Source organism: Gossypium hirsutum, chromosome A05 (genome assembly GCF_007990345.1).
Source record: "Gossypium hirsutum isolate 1008001.06 chromosome A05, Gossypium_hirsutum_v2.1, whole genome shotgun sequence".
Lineage (NCBI taxonomy): Eukaryota > Viridiplantae > Streptophyta > Magnoliopsida > Malvales > Malvaceae > Gossypium > Gossypium hirsutum.
In genome coordinates, this window is record NC_053428.1 from 70,051,443 (window position 1) to 70,059,680 (window position 8,238).

Consider the following 8,238-nt stretch of genomic DNA (forward strand, 5'->3'; position numbering starts at 1 on the left):
TTCGATGATGGAGGTCTGTTAGCCGAATAGCAAGTTAAGTCGACTTGGATTGATCATATTCGAGATAAGCAGTTAGGGGATGAGTCTCTGAGTGTACAGTTTCGTCAGATTGAGAGTGGCAGTACTTCTGATTTTGGGCTGAATAAAGATGGGGTTCTATGTTTTCGAGGTCAGATTTGTGTGCCAAATGATTCTGATCTAAGGCAGTCGATTCTTAGGGAGGTGCATAGTAGCCCTCATGCTATGCATCCCGGTGGTAATAAGATGTATCAAGATCTCTGTGAGTTGTACTGGTGGTCCAGTTTGAAGTGTGAGGTTATGGATTTTGTTGCTCATTGTCTGACGTGTCAACAAGTTAAGGCTGAGCACCAGTTGCCTTCAAGTTTGTTATATCCTGTTAATATTCTCTTGTGGAAATGGGAGCGAGTGACGATGGACTTCATTAGTAGGTTGCCTTTGACACCCACTAAGAAAGATTCCATTTGGGTCATCGTGGATCGGTTAACCAAGCCCAATTATTTTCTTCTGGTTTGGGTAGACGACTCTCTACAGAAGCTCATAAAGCTTTATATCTCCAAGATTGTAAGACTGCGTGTGGTTTCAGTTTCAATAATTTTTTATAAAGATCCTCATTCCACTTTTCGGTTCTGGAAGAAATCGCGTGAGGCTTTGGGTTCGATATTGGACTTTAGTACTACTTTTCATCCTCAAATTGATGGTCAATCTGGTAGGGTGATTTAGATACTGGAGAATATGCTTCGGAGTTGTGTGATAGATTTTCGAGGTAGTTGTTTAACACCCCTATAACCCGTATCCGTCGCCGGAGTGGGTTATGAAGAGTTACATACACATTTATATAAGATCATTGGTAATTATATTTATAGCCAAACACAATCAAAGATAGAAATTCAAACTTATATCGACATTCAAAAGTAGCCATATTCACATGGCTTATATACAAAAACACCTCAAAATATCAATCACTTAAGTCTACTCCATACATGTCATACTAGCTCCAAAATATAGTAGTACCCAAAACAATAGATAGTGTGATGGGTTGCTAACGATCCTCTCCTCGAGCAGGTAACTGGAGTCAACAATATATAAAACAGAGAACGTAACAAACGGAGTAAGCTTTCATAAGCTTAGTAAGTTTTAAGCAATGCAAACAATTAAATTCAACTATAAATCGATCACTATAGGAGAACAAACTTTTAGCGGCATTTTTTTTTGTCTTTAGCGGCGTTTTTAAGCAACGCTAAAACTATTAGCGGCGTTTTCACAAGCGCCGCAAAAAATGCCTCTATAGTAGGTGCCACAAAAATTCGTGGCGTTTGTTTAAAAAAAGACCGCTAAAGACCATGACTTTTAGCGGTGCTTTTTTTACAAACGCCGGTAAAGACCATGACCTTTAGCGGCGCTTTTCAAAAAACGCCACTAAAGACCACGACCTTTAGTGGCGTTTTTCCCAAAAACGCCGCTAAAAATCATGACCTTTAACGACGCTTTTCCCACAAACGCCGCTAAAAATCATGACCTTTAGCGACACTTTTCCCACAAACGCCACTAAAGAACATGACTTTTAGCGGCGCTTTTCTCACAAACGCCGCTAAAAATCATGAACTTCAAAAAAATTATTTTATTTTAATTAAATAATATTTATTTCTATGTTAAATATTATATTATGTTTAATTTTTGAAATTTGAACTTTAAACAAATTTGAACTTTTAAGGATAAATAAAAAATATTAATTAAATTAAATTTCCATTAAAATTTAAACTTCAAAACTAAATATAAAAATTAATGAATTTAAATTTAATACATAAACATTGATTCAATATGTAATTTAATACATAAAAGAAACACACAAAGTATTACAATTTCTAAAACAAAATTCATCCTGGTGAGAATATAATGCCAAATCATCATCACCTCTCATTGCGATGCCTGTATATATAACTTAGTGAAGTTCTTTGATCTTGATCTTGGTTAAGACTTGTTCCAGCAATAAAGAAAATTGTTAAACGGAATCTCGGTCACCTGACTGAGCAAAACAAGGAAATTAGCTATACCATCTACTGTAATGAAAGTGAAATCAGTAAAAAGTAAACCTATAATAAAAAAACTAATGCTAGGCTAATCGTAAATGCTACTGTAGCTGTAAATAAGTGACAAGCATAAGTCCATTTTCATGTTTAAGGGACTCATGTCAAAATCAAACTGGTAATGGATAAACTCAGGACTCATCAAGATAAAAACATTGTTACATTAGCAATCAATCATTATTGAAGAGAAAACAAAAGTGAAAATCATGTGATTAGCAATCAAACATTGTTACATCAACATGTTTTAGGATATAAAAAATGCATCAAACAGATAAGCCAATTATGTACTCATACATCATTTTGTTCATGTTTAAGCATGCATATGTTTGTTGGTAGAACATGAAGCATACAAGTTTAAGGAACTAGAAGAGCTTGGGATAGTTTTTAGCGAGGATGAGAAAGAAGTTTGAAAACAGAGAATATAAAAAGACTCTTCAATACTGAAGAAAAGTAAAGAAGTAAAAAGCACCTGAAGCTGTAGTGCCTCAGAATGACAGCTGTGGAAATAATTTTGGCCTCAGTGCTCGACTAAACTCAATACCAGCTGTTACACGGCCAATGCTTAGACTACTATTTTCATGTTGGTTACCATGCACAAGTGTCCCTGGGGTTCTTGAATTCTTTAAAAAAAAAAGAGAGAGAGAGCTCAATGTAGAAATCAACCTTCCAATTATTTAAAAAGTAAAAGCAAAACCCACCTAGATAATTATTGTTCTAGATGTCCCCTTATCATCTCCTTCAATCCATGGGTCTATATAGTTAATGCAGAATATAGAGTCGATTTGGCCCCTCTCTAAGGAAATATTAAGCTTTTGGTTTCTTCCAAACAAATTTCTATGAGAATATGCAAAGCTGCACATAGGACATAACAAATGAAACAAGATAAACAGTATAAAACATTGCATCAGATATATATAGAAGACTCAAATTCCTCTCCCTTTAGTCTCAAGAACAATAGGACCAAAATCAAGCAATGCTAAAGGCTCAAAGCGACATAAACAGGTTAGTGAGATGAAACATAACGGTCCTGCAGTAGCAATAGTCTCTAAGACTGCACTATGCTGCTACGACCCTGAGAATTTGAATCAGACTTGTAATAGCCAGAAGAAACATAGTAACAGTCTTAAAATACATTAAGCATAGTAACATGTTTATTTCATCATGCTTTGAACAACAATAAACAACCATTAAGCATTATATTAAAACAACTCTTTAACACATTCGAACAACTTAAAATACATCATTCGAATATCATAAATCACAACTTTCAGACACCATAAATTGCAGCATTTAACACCTAAATTTTCAGTATTTAACACATAAAATGGTTTTCTCTTTATTAAACACTTATACGATCTTCAAAGCCAAAGTATACACCTGTAAGACAAAGTATATCAAGAAGTCACTTAAGTAGATATGCTTAACAGAATTAAAAGAAAGAAAAGAAAAGAACAAGTCTCATCCTTCAAGTCGAAGAAGGGAGCCAAATAACTATAGTGCTATCCGCAATGTCTGATTACTGTAGTCCAGTTCCATGTATGTAGCTAGAAACAGATCGAATTGCTATCTGTATCTTCCTTATGTACCTGTTAAGGAAGAATATGCAAGTGTATCAGAAAAACAATGAAATTACAATGAGTTACTCGCCAACCATTTGTATCTAAAGAAAAAATGAAGAGAGAAACAGAATTGCGCATGGAGAGCATTAAGAATTCGCTTATACACCTTCAAATTACTTTACTTCAAGGTTAAAAAATACAGTTAAATATTAGTTTAGTAGTGATGGTGGTTAGACCAAGCAGGGTTAACACTCTTAACTACCAGTTGTCGAAGAATTGGTTCAGGTTTTAAAGGTCTTACCTATTAAGTGATGATTAATAGAGAAATGGGTTTAATGCAGTACCAACAACAAGACCATATATAAGCATATTGATTGGCTATTCCAATGAATATCTAACCTTGATATGCACGTAGATTGGTAAGTGAACTCTCAATAATAGACAGATCCTGCAGAAAAAGAAGAAAAACAAAAAACAAAGATATCAACCTGAGTTAAAAAAGTTATATGCTATGCTTCTCATAATATAAAGACCCCATTAGACAACCACACCTTGCCACCAATTTCCTATTGATGCATACCCCGATTGATCTCCTTCACTATCATCATTCTAGAAAGTTATGAAAAACATGTTAGTAGATTGGTAAATCAAAATTTAAATGCAGAAGGAATACTCTAGAGGTCTTTTGAGGTACTCACCAATCCAGAGTCCTGGTCACTGCAGGACCGAATGTATATGTCTTGGCCACCATAGTAGATCGATGAACTTAGATGACATAGTTCTATTTCCTCCTGATAGATGGAACCCACTCTTCCATTTTCTGCACTTCGAACTTCACCTGCATGCCCTTTAGAATGATTACCTGACAAGTTTGGATTGATTATTTAGAGAGTTTTCAAAAACAAAAACAATGATTCAAGAACCAATGCACTGCATCAAGTCATTGAACGACATAAAATAAGTGTATTCAAAACACGAGCAAAGAGTATAATCTAATTTCTACCACAATCTCTTAAGTTATCAAATAGTGTTAAATCAAATACCAGAGTTATAAAGACTCTAGCAAGACAACAACTTGAGCAAATTCTTGTCCATAAATATACAAATGATTTTAATAAAATCCTGAAAAGGCTAAAAATGATGTACAAACCATTGGTTGTAGGCTTTGCATTCTGGGGCACATTCAGGGAATCCTGTGGTAAAGCCACCATACCAGGACGAAAATAGCTTCCTCCTGACACCTAAACCAACACCAACATGGTGTAATTAACAAAAACTAAAACTTCAACGATCGAAACAAAAAAGAAAAGCAGAAACAGAAAATTGGGCTGAAAAGAGAACTTACATATGAGATAACACCGGCAAAGAACTATACAAAATACGTTAAAAAACAACAGAACAAGACCAATACTAAGAAACAATGTCAAGTCTTTGTTTCCTTAAGATCAATAACGTTTAGAGAAGATTAAAAAAATTTTCCACTCGTAAAAAAAAAGAAGAACAAAAATCTTTAAAACAAAAATCTTTTATTCAGCATCAAATAACCCGATTGAAAGAAGAACGGATTCAACCTGTGAAGCTTTATGTGACTAGAAACTCCATTAACAAAAGAATTCAAGTCCAAAGAAATGAAAGAGAAATCAAACCCCATAAAGATATAACTTTTGAATATGATAAAAGAAAATACCTTAGATTGAGGAGACAATAGAGCCCTTAAAACCTCATTACTTGTATGTTGTTGCAAATCTCAGCTCCTCTGCTAGACTCAGGATCTCCATGAATACTAACAGGATTTGTGAGCTTTTGGTTCTGTAGCCTTCCTAAATAAGGATCCAAAACTTCGATTACCATATTTTTTACTATGCTAAACAAGTTATCCCCTGTGATTAATTGCTGCATTTGGTTCCAAGGTATCGTATGGGTTTTTTCAAAACCAAAGGGAAAGGGAAAGGGAAAGGGGAAGGGATCGTATGGGTTCCAAGGTAAACCGATGAAAACGGCGTGTGTGAAAAAGGAGTTTTGAGGATACCAATTTTAGGGGGAAATTTTAGGGTTTCAAAAGGAGAGGGAATTTGGTAATAAAAAGACGCCATTTTTTAAGTAAAATGATTTTTTGTGGCGTTTTTTTAAAAAAACGCCACTATTGCTTATTTTTTGTGGCGTTTTTTATATAAACGCCACTAATCTCTATTTTATACATTTTTATTTTTATATTTTATTTTTATTTATTATCAATGTTTTTATTTATTTATCAATTTTTTTAAATCTAATATTTAAATATATCAAATGATTTAGATTAAATACTTTTGAAAATAAAAGCATTAATCTAAACCCTTAACCGTTAACCTTAAGTCATAAAACATAAACCCTAAACTTTTACCCATTAAGCTCTAACCCTTACCCCCTATCATCTAAACTTTAAACGATTAAATTTTAGCATATATTTTTATAATTTTGAAACGATTAAATAAAAAATTTTCCATTATTCAAAGGGATGAAGTGCAATTTTACATTTAGAATTTTTAAAAATTTCAAAAAATCGAAATGGAAAATTTTTCATTTTAGAAGGGCAAAGACCCTTTCAACCCCCTACTTATGCCCCTAAATATATATTAATTATAGGGTTTAGGATTTAATTGAATATGATTCACTTAAGATTAACATACTACCCATGGCCATTAAACCTTAAACCATAAAACCTTAAATCATAGACCTTAAATCTTAAATATTAAACCCTAAACCCAAAAATAAATTTAATCAATATTAAGTATTGCTTCCGTAATTTATTATGAACATAAGCTTTTACATTAATATCTATGTATATACACATCAACATCCATATGATGTTTTGTTGGGGTTTAAGGTTTTAAGGGTTATAGATTAGTGTTTAGGGTTTTATTAGGTTTAGGGGTTTAAGAGTTTAGGGTTTTAGAGTTAATTTGATGATAATTCATGTTTAGATAATAATATTAGTTATTAATTTTTGCTAAAACAACCCTAAAATCATAATTAAATTACATCCATAAATGAAAATTTAAATAAATTCACAATTCACAATTGGCGTTGAATGTTAATTGTTAAGACTCAGTCAACAGTTGGGTGACATCCCAATACCATCAAACATGTCATCTAATTTGTATGCCAACACACCAATGTTGTTCAATTGTAGTTCATGTTTCAAGGGTTTTAGGGGTTATAGTTTAGTGTTTAGGGGTTTTTAGGATTTAGGGGTTTAGTGTTTTAGGGGTTATAGATTAGTGTTTATTATTTTATTCGGGTCTAGGGTTTTAGGGATTATATGACTTTTAACGGCGTTTTATCGAAAGTGCCGCTAATGCTCTGGTTTTTAGCGGCGTTTTACCAAAAGCGCCGCTAATGCTCTGGTTTTTAGCGGCGTTTTACCAAAAGCACCGCTAATGCTCTGGTTTTTAGCGGCGTTTCACCAAAAACGCCGCTAATGCTCTGGTTTTTTGCGGCGTTTTTGGTAAAACGCCGCTATTGCTCTGTTTTTAGCGGCGTTTTATCAAAAAACGCCGTTATTGCTCTATTTTTAGCGGCGTTTTACCAAAAACGCCGCTATTGCTCCGTGTTTTATAATTTCTGCGGCGTTTTTTGATAAAACGCCGCTAAAGCCCTATTTTCCTGTAGTGGATCAATCAAATTCTCAAGTGACACTTCTCAGGTATAATGTCATTTGGCCGAATATATATATATACAGCCCTTTAACATATATTTAGCTTATTAACTTCACTTGAATCTGAATTCATATAGCATACGTAAATCAAATATTTCATATAACTTCACATTTTGGTTGAATAAATCAGGATCATATACATCATATTACATACTTGAGATTCAATCCCAATCAAGCTCATATAAGTACAATATACATACCTGGCCAATTTAAGGTATTATACAATTTTAATTGTCGTTTTATCACGAAGTCTCACAATCTTAGGTGTATATCAAATCACCAGCAATTAGCCTGCTAGGTTTGAAACCTGAATTTTTATCACCGGCACGAAGCCTGCTAGACTTTAAGTCTTAATTCATTCACTGGTATTATGCCTGCTAGGCTCGAAGCACGATATTAACTCACCAGCATTATAGCCTGCTAGGCTTAAAGCCCGATATTAAATCACCGGCATTATAGCCTGCTAGGCTCGAAGGCTCGAATAGCACTGTACGATAATCAACTCAACAAGTTCCATATAACATAATCATATCAATTAGGTACTAGCATTATTTGATCATATATAATTATACATCTCAAACACTTTTCGTTCATCTCATTTTCACACTTAGCATTTGATAGCTTACGCATAACATTTCACTCACATTCTTTTCAAACTTATCATTCAACTATAAAAGTAGATTGCATATCTACCAACATGTTATACTTGCCATTAGGCCATATAAGCATGATTCAATACACCATCATTTCATCTTTAACATTCGGCTAAATCCCTACCTTACAAGGAATACCTAATTCACATAATATATCAGCTTATCCAATATTATTTATGTTTAACTACTTAAAACTTACCTCGAATATTTTCGAACAGTCTCGGATC

At 33.6% G+C, this 8,238-nt stretch overlaps 1 long non-coding RNA gene across 4 annotated transcripts; it reads right to left on the reverse strand.

The window, feature by feature from the left end:
• Positions 1-1,794: 1,794 nt before the first annotated feature.
• LOC121229130 (uncharacterized) lies at positions 1,795-5,724 on the reverse strand. Of its 4 annotated transcripts, none has more exons than XR_005926709.1 (8): positions 5,352-5,724; positions 4,815-4,905; positions 4,363-4,502; positions 4,216-4,273; positions 4,064-4,112; positions 2,804-3,691; positions 2,575-2,725; positions 1,795-2,044 (listed from the first exon to the last, which is right to left on the reverse strand). It is a non-coding gene; the product is annotated as an uncharacterized lncRNA (long non-coding RNA). The 4 variants fall into 4 exon arrangements; XR_005926708.1 differs by having other exon boundaries at positions 1,795-2,040; positions 4,363-4,526; XR_005926706.1 differs by having other exon boundaries at positions 4,363-4,526; positions 5,352-5,723.
• Positions 5,725-8,238: the final 2,514 nt, after the last annotated feature.